The following is a 15,447-nucleotide window of genomic DNA, read 5'->3' as shown; positions in this document are numbered from 1 at the left end:
TGTTTTTTCTATCAGTAAAGAAATCAGTCCCCCTCAAGCCAGTTGAAATGGGCACACTTCATTCCTGAGTAAGGCTGAAGCATGTAGTTCAAAGAACATACTTGTTCTTTTCTCATTTTTAACAGCAGATCTTGGGCGGGGGGGAGGGAGAAAAGCCTGGTATTTAAAATGTGTCACTTCTCCAAATCAAAGTAATTTTGTTGTTGGTGACTTTAAAAAGAAAAAAAAAATAGCTTGTACTGGGAGAGTTTGGGATGCAGCTGACCTGAGTTGAATTCAGTTACCTTAAGGTTATGAACTTTCTTATTTTCTGGGTGTTATTTTCTCCCCCTTAATTGTTTCCTTTAATTAAAAGAATGCTTTTTCCTCTGTTTGGAAACTGCGATGGGCGCAGCGGGGAGGTCAGCCCGTGTGTGCCGGGGCTCCCCCTGCTCGCTCCGGACGCCGCTGGAGGGAGCTCTGGCTCGGGAAATGGGTCTGGTCCCGTACCTGCCGCTGCCGTGCCCCGCCTAAAAACTTGCTTAAAAAATACCCAAAACTTCAATTTGTCACAGTAACACTTTTCATTAAAATTACTCCTCTTAAATTTTCAGTTATGACAGAAGCATCAGGATTTGTTTCCATAGTAACTTGAAAATAGATGCTTAGAAACACAATTTACTAAACTGACAGTAAATTAAATTCGGAATAATCTTGGTAATGGGGCTTCTGTGAATTCAATCAACTGTCACCTTCAGCAAAATCTGCTCCATGTTGCCTGGTCAGACAGCTCTGGCAGTTGGTTATATTGTATTATGCAGGAAACCAGTTCAAATATAACCCAGTGTTTCCAGTTTGGACATGGTAACAGAAATAACAGTGAGAAGAATAAAGTCATTTGGAACCTATAAATAACAGCTGAAAAGGAGGAAAAAAGGTTTGTAAATGGCAGCCAAATTGAAAGCAGAGGATGACTTACATTTGCCATACATCTTGCAGCAGCAGGAAGGTTTAGGTAAGGGCTGTGTCCTGGAGAGTGCTACTCCTACAAAGCTACTTCTCTGTTTCATTTAATGTGAAGTGTAACCATCTCTCAGGAGCATCTCATGAACACAGCCAGGACTTGTAACACCCCACCTTATCTTTTAGTAGAGATCACAGCTTTGTGTGTTAAGCGAATTCTTTGCTTCCTGATCTTTCATTTTCAAGGAGAAACTATCTCCTGTAAGAAGTTCAGAGAGGATCTCTTAGGGAACAAGAAATAAAGTTATGAAGGGGCTTGCATCTCCTTACCCTCTTTTGTGTTACTTAGGTGATTTTTATATGAAATAGTTAATCAGGAAATAATTTTAAACTTGAACAGTCAAAATAACATTTTCTGTTTTCCTACTGATTGCATTGATAGGAGTTAATGAAGACACAACCTATTCCTTTTTGCAAGTTTATAAACTGTGAATAAACATTTTGTGGAGCCATCACTTTAACTCAGAAAATGGAACTAAAGAACTAAATGGAAGACAGAAAGCCTTTGCTTGGTATCCAAGAAACACACATTTGGCAGAAATCCTGGGGCTTCTGATTACTAGCTGAAAGGAAAAACTTCATTATTTAAAGTACAGAAGAGACTGAGAGAAGCTTTTTCTGTGGTATTCTTGGTTGTAGGAATGTAGTGTGTCATTTAACAGAGATAAAGCATTCTGCTGACAAATCACTGGGTGGGGGAAAGCAGAAACTGTAGAGTAGAAGTATGGGGACAAAACAGGATGATGCAGATTTTTAAATTCGGGGGGGGTGTTAAAAAATGGACATATTAATGATTTCAATATTTTAAAATACCCTGTGGAAACCACACTGCTTATTTCAGACTGTTAATGTCAGCAGATGTTTAAGGCAGGATCCTGAACTATGCTTGTATAGTTCTCTATATAATGTAATATATATATAGTGTTATAAAATGTGATTTTTATTTGTAAATGGTCCTCATCTCAGGTATAATTTCAAGGAACTTCAGGTTTTGTGGACAGGCTCTTAGAAATATATCCTTTTAAGAGAATCAGCTCTACTCTTTCATCACTTGTAACCTGTATAAAAATGAAGCTAAGATTTTTGTGCCTTTTTATTTTGATAATCCAGCATAGAACTGGTGCAGCAGTGGTTGCAGTCTGGCTTCCTAACTGGATTCACTGAATAGTGGAGAGGAGCTTTCTTGACCAGCATATGGGAACACAGTCTGTGTGTTGCTAAGTGGTTGTTACCTTATTAAGCCTTAAAACAGTTTGGCTTTTTATAGAGAGGGGAAAAAAAATCTGAAAGCTTGGGGTCTTTAATTCACTCAGTTCTATTAGCTAAAACCAGAAGAAATCAGTTAATCAAACAAGCTGATTTGGCTCAGTTGATACAATTACAGTATATGGCTTTGGCGTGCTGACAATTAAATGAGGAGCTGAATTACACTGAGTATATTGATAATCTCCACGTTAAGATGCCCTGGTGGGGTAAGGTCTCATAGCAATAAGTCTGCTGTTTCCAGATGGAGAAGTGAGTAATGAGCCCAGCTGCCCTCCAGCATTGCTCCAGCTCACAAACACCACCTTCAGCATTGCCTTTTCTTGTCAAGGGTGGGAACATTTGGGCAGTAACTGCTCGGTGCTCCTGACAGGGAGCATCTCTGCTAATGCTACGTGACAAAGGGGGATATCCAAGCACTGCCACAATGTGTAGGAGAAGGAGAGTTCAGTGCGGGTTCTGAGCTGACACAGAGCAAAGAACCTGGCTACAACACAGCAACATGGACTTGGCCTGCTGCTTCCAACAGATTCTGAATTAATCAAATTGAACCAATCCTGCACTGAAAATCCTGGCTAGAACTACCCTTGCCAGCTCTTCTCAGTCTTGAGGTGGTGATGAGTATGAGTTGAATTGTAAACTCAGAGAGAATTTATACGAAAATTTTGGGGCAAGTAAGGTATCCACATAACTGCAAAATTAGGGGATCAAAGGCCAAAAAGAGGGTTACCATCTTTTGTGGGGTTATGTAGCTGCAGAAATCAAGGGGGCATGGTTTGGTATCCCCAGGAGATGGGGATGGTGGTGAACAGCAAGACCAGGTGCACAGCAGGGCAAGAGGCAGCCCTGGCCCTTAATTCCCTCTCCTGCTCTTTGTCCCTTGTTGCTGTATTGCAGTGCTGAATTTTGTCTGCATCGGTGAAAAGCCCTCAGCTGGTTTGGTGCATTCCTACAGTGTCAGCCAAAAGTCAATGCATGAATTCAGTAGATTCCTTGTGCAAAGTGTCAGTCAAACTAGACTTCCCTAAAAATAAAATGAGAACAGAAAAATCAAAATATGACAGGTATTTTGCAATATATAATTTAACCTCCAATAAACATACACATTAATGAACATCAGCTTGCCTTAAAATGTACTGAAATGGGTTTAAAAACAAACAAACCCTCTGAATTGCAGGAAACATGAGGAATAGCACACATAAGAATGCAAATTCTTGCTGGAAATTTTAAATAAAAAAATCAAAATTTGTAAAGCTACTGATGTTGCATATTAAAACCAATAAGAAAAATAATTATAATATGCATATGTGCCAGAAATTACCTTTAGATATTATTATTATCTGTAGATGCTTGTTGGAGGAAAAACGACCTGCATTTTAAAGAGAGATTTAAATATAGTGCCAGACTGATAGAGCAGCTCTCGTTTTCCTGAAAATACTTTTGAATGTGTTATTTATCTAGTGTATTAGAAGACTCTAAATTCTGTGCTGAATCTGAAGATTTTATTTCAATGCTAAAACATAATTCAAGCTTGGTAGTCTTTTAAAACCAAAATTTTTAACAATAGATCAGATACTACCTCAAGTGTGGTGCAGGAAACTCACTTGGTAATTATTACAGTTACATTGCAAAACAGGCTCAAGTATAATAGAATCTAAATTTCTTCCCCTTTACGTAAATCCAGGCCAGAATTTTATATAATCTTTTTATATATATATGTAGTACAAAACCTTGCTTGTGTCAACCCAATAATGAGTTTCATGTAATTCAACGTAGCTTGTTATCTGGTTGATTCTTTGCCTTCATTTCATATTGTTAGTCTGAACAATGGAAAAATGTTCGAAGTCTTGTTATTGTTCTAGAATGTTTTTCATGTTTTTCTTTTTTTCTGTTTACAACAAAGACATAAATATGTGATCTGGGATTGTATTTAGAACATCTTTATGCAGAAAATTTGGATTTCACATAAAAATAACAATAATTGTGTACCTGTTTTTTGTGTATTATGCAGACTCCTCTTGACTGAACTGACAGCTCTCCTATTCATTTCTAGCTTAGCGAGGAGGTGAATACTATAGAGATTATGATGATATTTACTTTTTTCTGAATGTCATATTTTCTTTTAAATACTATGTGCTAACCTTTCTTTCGCTGTAGTTTGCTTTGTGCGTTGAGGTAAAATTGATTCCTGAGCAGGAAGCTGACTCAGGACTTACGTGCCTCTTAAACTCTATGTAAACTCCACCTGGTGCATGGAATTTAAACTGATATTTTGTAGAGCTGAACTTCACCTATTAGACCTGGTTAAGGCATTCTCAGCTTGGTGTCAGTACGTCACTTGTGAGGGGAGACACCGTTTAATAAGAGGTGATTCAAGCTTTACTCTTTTTTTACGCTGCATTTCCAGAAGTTTTCCAAAAAGTTGTTACACAGAAAATTCAAGGACTTTGCTAAAATTTGAAATTTAAATTCTTAGACACTTTACTATCCATTTAGGTTTACGAGTATTTTGATTTGGACTCCATCAGTGCTGTCAGTCAGACACACTTGATGTGCTCAGCTGTTGGTCTTTAATTCCACAGCTGAACTATTGTACTTCTGATAAATATGGGCCAATTCTTAAACTGCTTAAGGAACTTCTCAGTTTTCATGTGTGCTTCTACAGTGATGAATCAGGACATGTTTTTCTGCTGTAGTACTTGCTTCTATTTATTGAGCTGGAACTCTTTGGTTTCATTTTTGTGTTAGTTCATGTGCTCAGGGCTAGAATTGAGGCCATCACTGTATTAGTATTAATTCCAGTTAAAAATATTCTGGAAGAAAGTCATGCTTCAGTTGACTTAAGGACTCCAAATTGCACAATAAGATCTATTCTTTTATTGTACTGTCATTATTCAGTGCAAGGATTAAATTTTGTGTTATTCTTTAAAACATAAGAAATCATAACAGTGAAGGAAATGCAGCTGGCATGGCCTTGGATTCTTCAAAACCAAGAATTTCTTACAATTTTTTTTATTCTGCAATCATGAACCAATATAAGCACTGGAAGAAAGGATTATGTTTTATTTCCTGTAAGCCCCAGGAAATACCAAAGAAAATAAACTGGTAGCTAAAATGGATCACAGAGCACTGAGAACTGGGAAAGAATAGAGAAGTAGAGTACCTATAGTAGTTTTGCAGGCAAGAAATTTAAGTGGGGCTGTGTTTCAGAAGTTTAGACATTTGCCTGTACAAATGTAAGCTCACATGTCTTGTGACATTCTAATCAAAATTGCCTTTAATAGATTTTGTAAAAGCGAAACAAGCAGAGATGATTAGTGCTTTGGTAAATTTGGATAAATGTATGGGGATGTGTATTTACAAAAATAATTATTTGAAAAAATAGCTGAATTTTTGGTTTTGATTATGCTTTTAAAATTCAATAAGCATTTCTCTAAGGCAATACTGTCTGATTTAACATTGTCTAAATTACAAAGTCTTGCAGTCTTCCTTTCTCAGCATAGTTTCAGGGCAACCTCATTACTTCTTTTCTGACCTTTGTCTGTGACTTGGTTCTGAGATAAAGTCCTGGAAGACTTCAAGGCTATTACATTGTTCTGATTTATCAGGATTCCCTTGGTGTTCCAGGCTTTTTGTGTGTTTTTTTTTTTTTTTTTGATCCAAGCTATCCCAGTAACATGTGTGTCCAACACAACACTACATTCATTAGTGCTGGAAGTGTCCTGCTGATCTGATAGTTGAATAACCGAAGAAAAATTATTTTAAAAGGACCAAAAATCCTCCCTAACTTTCTATAAAAAACTAGCACAGAAGGTACCTCAGTGGTTTGCATCTGTATCCTTTTAAGATTGTATGGCAGCATAGAACAACAGATGGTTTTCTAACAAAAAATATGTTGGTGCTTATAAAAATAGCTTCAGCCTATAAATCAAATATGTTCAGACAGTGATTAATGTTTTATAAGTCTCTATTGTCTTGACAACTTTATACGCTAAAAGGCAATTCCTATTTGTTTTATTTTTTTTTAGTGTTTTAGAATTCAAACTTCTTGAAGTGACTGTTTCAGAGGAACAACCAGATCAGTTGTGCAGTAGAGGGCTTTTATTTTAGCAGGGGTTAAAAAAGCCACTGTACTGAGAGCTACTAATAGGATTGCATCATCAAAGTCTGAGACATCTATAGATAAATGTTACAATTACCTTCTAGTATATTTATTTTCTGTCTCTTCCAAATCTGAGTACATATCCCATAGGAGGAAAGCAGCTTGACCCAAAAAACTGCCATGTTTTATTTTCTATGGTGCTGTCAGTCGCTGCTACGTCAGCTGGGAAAGCTGGGGCAGAAAGGTCTGCTGTGAGCTGACTTTGCAGCCCTGTCTCCTCTCACTGCATACTTTTGAGTAGCTTTCTCCAGCTGACTTGCACAGATAATGATTGTTCATATCTTTCTGCCCTTGTGCGGACTTTGGCAAGTGTCCTGTTCCTCCTGTGTGTGCTTCAAATCTCTAAAGTGTTTTTGCCAACATCCTATAAATTCTAGATCTTCTTTCACTTGAATGAGGGAGGGGATACAGCTCTTGCTGATAAGCTGTTTACTGTCATGTGCTTTGTTAGTTCAGCTTTCTTTTTATTGCCTCTCTATTGTTTGTAGCTTATCTGTAAATAATGCTGAATCAAGAAAAGAAAACACGGACAAGTAGCAAAAGGTCTGGTTTTATCCACTTTTGCTTTAAAACATAAGATATATGTTTTGGGGTTTTCTAGTGCTTAGGATATACTATTTCACAGTGCACAATTTGGACAGATGTGATATATGGTGCTTTGCCAAAACAAAGACTGTAATATTCAACTATCATCTCCAAACCTTATGTTTGAAGGTTGGGTAAAGTATCATCGAGACAGACTTGTTCTGTCAGGTTGTCTGGAATTAAAATTTTCAGAGTAACAGTGATGGGAAATGTTATATTATAACTGTGTTGGAGCAGCATTGGTAAAATGTGCTAGAAATGGCTTATAGTACTCACAGTATTTTAATTTGGTAGAGTATAATCTAGAGGCATTCTTTTCACAGGAAAAAGAATGTAAACTCTGATGACAAAAACACATGAGCAAAGCATCGCTGATACACCTCAAAAAGACAGTCATGTGAGTTGGTGCTTGGTGGTGCAAGTATGAGGAGAACAGGGCAGTGTGGGCCCTACTGACAAGAGAAGAAATCCTTGTCCTGTGCCAGTCTTCTTTCTGCTCTTTGTAGAACCCCCTCCTGCTAGGTCTCCAGAAGCAATTAGATGTGGGTGAAAAGTTTGTTTGGGCTTCTTTTGTCTTGTTTTTTGTAATACCCTTCTGCCTGAAATAGCGATATTACTCCATGATCCTGGGGAAAGAGAGAAAGCAGGTTTTTATATCTTTTTATATGGTTTTTTTTCCTTATGGAAGTGAAGACATTCTATAGAATTACTGCTTTGAGTCTCTACCTTTTCAGGCTGAGACCCTGGGAGAGTGAAGAACCTCTAAGCTATAAAAACACCCCACAAAGTCCCCAGTCAGGATCTCTGGGCAGAGTTCCCCACATGCAGATATAGCAGGTGGCAGCTCCGTTGCAGGTTTGCTGCCTCCAGCAGCCTCCCCGTTAGGCAGCACCTGCTCTGCCCATGCCTGGAGCTCCTTCTCTCTTTGGTTAGAACATGGAGTTTTTATGAGCATCTGAAAATAAGTGTTTCATTTGTCATAAAAACCACTTGTTTCTACACACTCGTTATTTATGTGGCTAGATTCATTGCTAACACAAGTAAGTGCTCAGATGAGTAAATCATAATATATCCCTTATCTCTTGTCAAGCACTCAGTTTCTTCAGTTGAAAGAAACTTAATTGCCATAATTAATTGAGGCATTAATTATTATGCTGTCTTGTATTTGAATGCTATGTCACTAGCAATAAATGTAGAAGGATTTGAGAATTATTTATACTAGATTCTATATGGTTCTTAGGTTGCTCTTAAAAGAACAACAATCCTCAAATGTTTCCAATACTAGAGTGGTTTAAAATCTATTATATATTTAGTTTATTCATCTGTCCTCTTGGTGTTTACTTAAAAAAACATTAATCTATCATTGAGCCCTGTTTTGAAAGGATAGGAATCGTCTCTGGAGTTTAGAATTGCTATTCTAGTCCTCTCTTCCACTGTGAGAGCAAAAATGTGTCTGTAGCCTTTTGAGCCTGTTGTGGCTCAGGATATGCAGCAGTGGAACTTGAAGCCTTTCATCTTCTTTTTTTAATCTACTTTCATAGCCACAGGTATAAATGAAGTATTTGTTTCCATTTTCTCTAATTTTCTGCTTAGTTTCCACTAAAGCAGACTCTTCTTGGAGGCTTTAAATGATCCATTACTTGGATGTTTTTTTCTTGAAGGGTTATGGGCTTTTTTTCCTCAGGGAATGGACTATATGTTTTGTTCAGTATTGTAACCTAAACTTACCCTCTTGCTGGAATGGCTGCTTTTACTTTCTACCTCAAAGGTGACTGGGCACTAGATAGAGAGAAGAGCTGAGTATAAGTTAAAAAACAATAGATTTTTTTAAAAAATCAATTAATAGATCTAAGCCAGCAAAGTGAGACATTTCAATTTAATATCTAGTCACTAACCCCTGCTGCCATTCTCTGTGACCATTCCAACCTTTATGGAATTGTGTTGATTTAAATTGAACCAAAATTCAAAGTTACTACAAGGTGGGAAATTCCGATTATGCTATAGAGAAAAGGAGTTTGTTCTTTCTCCCACCCTTCTCTGGTTTTTTTGTTGGGTTTTTGGTTTTGTTTTGTTGGTTTTTTTTTACTTCTGAAAGACAAATGAAATACAATTCACTGAGCTTTGTTAGCCATGTCTGCTCCAGAATAGAGCTTTGTCATTCCTGTTATCCTCCTTTCTGTACCAGAACAGTTTCATCTATTTTTGTGACTACTTTTTTCTTTCATATTTCCAGTATCATCTGCATTAGATGAAAGCAACTGTGCCCAAAACCAGATGACACGCGTGTACTCTTGGCCAGGAAACGGCAGTTTAAGCAGTAATTTGTTTACAAATGTTTACTCTGGAAGAACATGACCTGAGCAATAAACATCACCTGTTCATATGCTGCCAAAAAGCCCCTGTCAGCATAATCCCCATTGCAACAACAATGCCAGTGTTCTGGCTGCAGATGAATTGAAAAGACCTATCACTAATGTACTGGGTGTATTTACCATCTTGTGTGGATATTTGCTTTTCATTTTTTTTAATCTAAATATAATTTACTCATTAACAAATACACTCTAATGTCTCATATTTCAGGACCTGGATAAAAGAAAAAGTAGACAGAACTTAGGAAAGATGTGGTACCTGCATAGTCAAGATCCTGCCGATGTCTTCAGATACCTTAACATTGTGACAAAAAGTTATATTTACTTCGTTGCTGCTTTGGTTATTCATTTAGGACAGTTTTAAATCTAATTTTAAAGAGATCTTGTGTTAATTACTTTACCAACTGACCTGTCTTTTTGTTTCTTTAAGTTGGAACTTGCCCACTGTGACTGAGACTTGTTAGAAGCACCATGCCCTGCATCCTGTGGTCACATTTTGTTCTGCTCCTTGTTGCTTATATGGCAAAAAACAGTGGTGTTTGTTTTTTTTTTTATAAATGAGAGTAGTGGTTGCCCTTTTCCCAGAGACAGCAGGAAGTAATCATATGTATCAAAGTGGAAGATAGTATTTGGTAACTGCATAACTTCTGTGTGTTTCTGGTTTTTTTCTTCCTTTCCCTCTAGCCTAAATAAAGTACTTACTTTAATGCGGTTTTTTAAATACTTCTATTTCTTCATTGTTTTGGGTTTTCTTCTGTGCTGGGAAAGTAGCTCTGGCAAATTGCCACAATCTTGTTTTGGAGGAAAATATAATGAAGAGAATGCAGATTCCTTTCAGTGATGTGCATGTTGTCTTGTTTCAAGAGCACAAAACTAAAAGTCTAAAGTTGAAAAGCCTAAGGTGAATATTTCATGTCTGCTCTAACATTTAGAATTAAAAATTAATTTTATAGAAAACTAGTATTGTCACACCATTGGTAATATTTAGTTACATTTTTATTACTGCATCCATTAAATTACTAGACAAATTGGATCATTTGATGTCAATTGATCAACCAAGAAAACAGATAACAGTGACATAATTGGGAAGAAATCCATGACTGCTGAGAGAAAAGTGATTGTTCTATCTTTTGGAATTTAACCACATCTGTATCCTTATCCAATCAGTATTATATTGTGATATGACTGTAGTACAGTTGTGTGCTTAAAATTACAGTCCACAGCAGACAAAAGTACTCTTGAAACTGTTGAAATAGTTGATGTAGAAAGGCACAAACACGGATGTACCTTCACTCATGACCTTTCCTAATTGATTTCTGAGCCTGCAAATGCAATGGCTGCAGGAATTAGATACTTGACTGATGGGACTCTCCTTCCATGGTAGTGCTATGACTTAGTTGTTGCTAGAATATCACATCACTGCAAGTCAGTTTTTCCTGTCTGCTCTCTGCTTATTTATTTTGCCCTCAGGGTGTTTTGGCTGCCCTTAATGGAGGAACAGAAGCCTTTCATTTGTTTGCTTATCAGGATGTAAAGAGAGTTTTGCTCTTGCTTTGCCCACTGTAAGTCACGACAAAACTAATTAAATAAGTGAGCTATACAACTTCTGTAAATGAAATAAGAAATATTTATCTTGTCTCCCCACTCAGTCTTTTTAGGAGAATGAGAAATCTAGATACAGTAAATAACCTTACCACAGAGATGGGAGAAATCACTAATGTAATTGTAAAGGGGGCATGGCATGCCTTTTTTCTTGGTTTGTTTCTGCTTTGGCCCCCTGACTTCAAAGCCTGAAATGTACATTAATGTAGCAATTCAGTGAACTGCTGTCTAGTGAAAGAATTTTCTAAAAGCCTCTGTTTTGGTAGAGATGTAATTGAGGCATCATTGCTTTTTCCAGAGTAAGTCAGAATTTAGAGAAACATTTTTTTTTTAGTGTTGTCTTTCCCTCTGTATAAGCCATGCATCCAGCTTTAAGGATTTATGAAAAAACTTTTCACTTGTTTGTGTTCAGAAGACGGGGGGGAAGAGTTATTTCTTTGATGTTCCCAAGATTTTCCACATAACTGGATTGAAACCTGAAACCATGTCAAGCAAAATCTGTGACAGTAACGTACCCGAATTTGTTTCCCTGAAGATGGATGTGATGAGTTGTTCAAACTTTACTCTCTCTTCAGTTGTTTGGACATGTAATTTCTAGGTAGTCATACACTATTCATCTTTAATGCTGATAGTAAGCTGATAATAAACCAGGAAATATTTAATCCCCTTGTTATATGTTCCAAAATGTCCTTCTTTCTCTCTTGTATACGTACTTTTAAAAATTTTGGTTGTCCAAGATGAAAATATACATATCTTCAATGATATGTGTAGATACTTATAGGGCTGCTGGATAACTGCTTAGCAGATTGTCTCCCCTATTTGTGACAGGTATTAATGGGTCAGTATTTTAAATAAGTGCTACAGGAACACACCACCATACTTCCCTATGTTTCTTGGAGTTGGAATATGAATTATTATCTGCATGCAGACAGCAGAGAGCAGTAGTCACTGAGCTGTTGGTCAGATGGAGTGAAGGACAAGGATAGAAAGTAATTTCATAATCAACAGCTTTAATGGACGATAACACTGTAGGAAAAAGCAGAGCTGGCAGGCTTTGGCAGCATATTCCATCTGAGGTTACTGTTGTTGTTATTTGAGCTAGCACTGACATGAAACTAATGAAGATACATTTGTTTAGATGTGCTGTGTACAGACATTACTGGACACATGGCCCCATCTGATGAGAAAATAGGTTTAGCTATTTTTTAAATGTTTGCTGCTGGAACAGGCTAAAGAGGACAATATTCTTGAGTAATCAGATTTGCCTGTGCTTAAGAGGTTTTTTGCACTAGAAATGAAGAACTTGGTATTTGATCTCCTTTATGCACCATCAGGATCATGAGTGATGCATTTCTGCATCACTGTCACGGTGTAAAACCTTCAGTGGCGTCTAACCCAAATTAGACCCATGGATGGGTGATGAACTTCACTGGTAACAAATGAGACAAATTGTGCATACTAGACTGTGGTGCTTCAATAATACTGTAGTGTTTCTGAGCTCTAGAAAAGTAAACCTATTTTCGATTTGCAGCTTTATATTGGCATTAGAGAGACACGAGTTATGTCTTGGGTTACACAGGCAGTTCAATGTTTCAGCCCTTTGTAGGCTGTGATTGCGTAGCATCTTTCTGATACTTTTGTAACTTAACCTTTCTTTTTTATACTTTCCTACCTAGCTTTTGCTTTCTGTAAGAGGTTATGACAAAGAGTTTCTTCCAAAATCCTTTTAAAAACAGTAAAAATAAGCATTAGATTAGAGGTGGCATTTTGCTTATGTAGTTTGGCTGCTGAGAACAGAGAATCTGGTTTAATTTAATTTGCTATATTGTCTTTCAGTTCTTTAATTCTAGGCATGAGCCATTAATATTCATACAAAGTCTCCCTTAAAAAGAAAAAAAAATCAATACACACATCTGACCTTAATAACAAGGGTTTGCTGTTAATCAATAGAATCACTAACATAATGAATTACCCTTCAAAATAGCACTCTAGATGTTTGGATCTGTCTTGAAATCTTTCAACTTGAGTGTGGTTTAGTGCTGAAAAGTGTTTCAGCTATGTTCAATGAAGCTGATGTCTGTTGTTCATAGGGCATCCAGACCAGGCTCCTTAGGACACCGTATGATTTTTTTTTTTTTTTTTATGCTTATACACTGAATCTGGTGGACTTCCTATTAGACTCTAGAATTTGACTCCAGCCTGAAAAGGAATCAAAGACAATATTTTTTTTTTTTTCCCCTGGTTATTTCATACCAGGTATTTCTGTTAAGACTGGCCTGGGGCCCACAGGCAGGAATGTCACTCATTTCAGATATTCTCCTATCAGTACTGAAAGTGCTTCCCCATGAAAGAAGAGAGGGGTTACCCCCATGGTTAGGCAAGCAGAAGACGAGTTATTACATCTTTAAGACAAGTTGTTCTGCTTTGAGATTGGGTTGGCTTTCTGCCACTTCCTTCAGTCATTGTCAGCTGCTCTTTGTAACTCGACAAGGCAACCAAACAAACTGCATTTTCTTGAAGTTCTACAGAAATAATCTTTCATTATACTGTAAATCTGAAGAGGCTGTTCCTTACCTTTTGGTTTTTTGGGAGATTAACTTTGGTGTAGTCCTACAGTAAGGATAAGTTACGACCTCCAGCTCTGGTTCACATAAAATTCTGTATTTCCCTTTAGGAGTCCTTGTTTGGTCACCCTGTGTATTTTTTGGTTTTAAATGATGCCTATAGGAAAATAATGTAGAAATACCTTCTATTTTCTATTTCCTGTAATGTTCCCCTAAGCCTTGAGGGCTACTTTAGCTACTATTCAAATCTGCATGTTTGGTACTGTTGCTAAAGAACAGTTGGTAGCCTTTATTTGTGTTCCTGAGGGGAAGAGAGAGTACTGAAAAAGAAGTGGGTTTATGCTTTTTATTTCTCTTGTTGAGCATTAGGATTTGTCATTTGCAGCAGTGTTATAGGTGGTGCTAAAATGTCAATAAAACTTGATGTTACACATCTGGTGGCTTGTTGTAATGTAAACTATTCCATGAATGTAGGTGATGCAGCTTTTTATACTTCTATAAATTGATATTAAAACCAGGTATTTCATAATTTTAAACACAGTAATGCAATATTTAAATTTACTTATTATAGTTCTTTCTTTGTGGGCAAAAAAATACATATTTGCTTTAGAAGACATTTTATCTTATGATGCTAATAATTTAAGGGAAGTTGGAACTACAATTAAAAAGAACAAAACAAAGTAACAAAAACAAACACCCAAACTTTGTTCTAACTATGTCATGTTTGGATTCTGATAGTTCAAGCAAAGGATGTCTGCCCTTGCTTCCACTCTCATGAGGGAAGTGCAGTACAGTAAAACTTTCCAAGTCTGCAGCTTTATTAGTTCTGGATCCTAAAGGCCAGGAACTTAGTTTTCTCTTATTACTGCTTCACTTGCACAGATTTAATACATGAGAGCTTGTATTCAAATCTGCCAAACAGACAAAATGCAGAGGTGTCTGGGAGAATGTGATAACCTTAGGAGTCATAGAGAGTTCTAGAAAATATCTAATATATGAGATTATTTTAAGTATCTGTTCCTTTTGATTTGTTTGCTATGCAATTGAATTGTACATAGATATTTTGTGCTGTTCTTTTATATTCCAGAATTCCCTTCACTGTTAAAGATAACACTTAATGATGACAGAAGATTAAATGGCCTGTGCAGAATCTTTTGCCTCTGGTAAGTGCAAAACAAATATCTTCACTCTACTAACTATCTTTGTTTTCATTACTACAGAAAGATTAAAATTATTTGACTTGGCCTCAGGCCTTCAATTTCTCTGTTGGGTTATTAAATGTACAGTGGAGAGGCAGTAACGAGTGGTATTCCTTATGTACCTTGGCTGTTTGTTCCTTACAAATAGAAGATGGATTACAATGGTTAAGAGACTTGGGATTTATTGACTTGTCTTTCTAAGAATCTTTTATCTCATAATTGCTTTCAAGAGTATTTTCCTGCTTTTTTCACCCCCATTAATCACTAAATCACCTTTTTCTGTAATAATCAGTAGCAACTGAGGATGTTAGCCCATAAACTCAGGACTAGCAGGTGGCTTTTTCCAAATTATCAAGAGTATGAGGGTCTTTACTGATATGAGGGAACCTAAAATATAGGTAGAATTGTGGGCTTTATTACCTTGAGACTGCATTGAAGGGAGAGTTAAGCACTATCAGAAATGTCCAGTGCTTAATATTTGTTTCCTGTTTGGTATTTTCAACAAAGAATTCTCTAATTTTCAACTCCTCTCCTGTCTGCAAACAGCTTAAGCCTGTGTCATTTTCATAGGTGTATGTAGCAGTTATTAAAGACAAGCGTTATGAGCAAACTGGGGCAAACTAAATCCTCTCACAAAACAACACAGGCCCTTTTAATTCTGATATTACTTCCCTCTTAAATATTAAACCTTGAGTTTTAGA

This window comes from Myiozetetes cayanensis, unplaced genomic scaffold (assembly GCF_022539395.1).
Source record: "Myiozetetes cayanensis isolate MyiCay16 unplaced genomic scaffold, myiCay2020 scf16, whole genome shotgun sequence".
Classification (NCBI taxonomy): domain Eukaryota; kingdom Metazoa; phylum Chordata; class Aves; order Passeriformes; family Tyrannidae; genus Myiozetetes; species Myiozetetes cayanensis.
Note: the sequence above shows the minus strand (reverse complement) of the source record.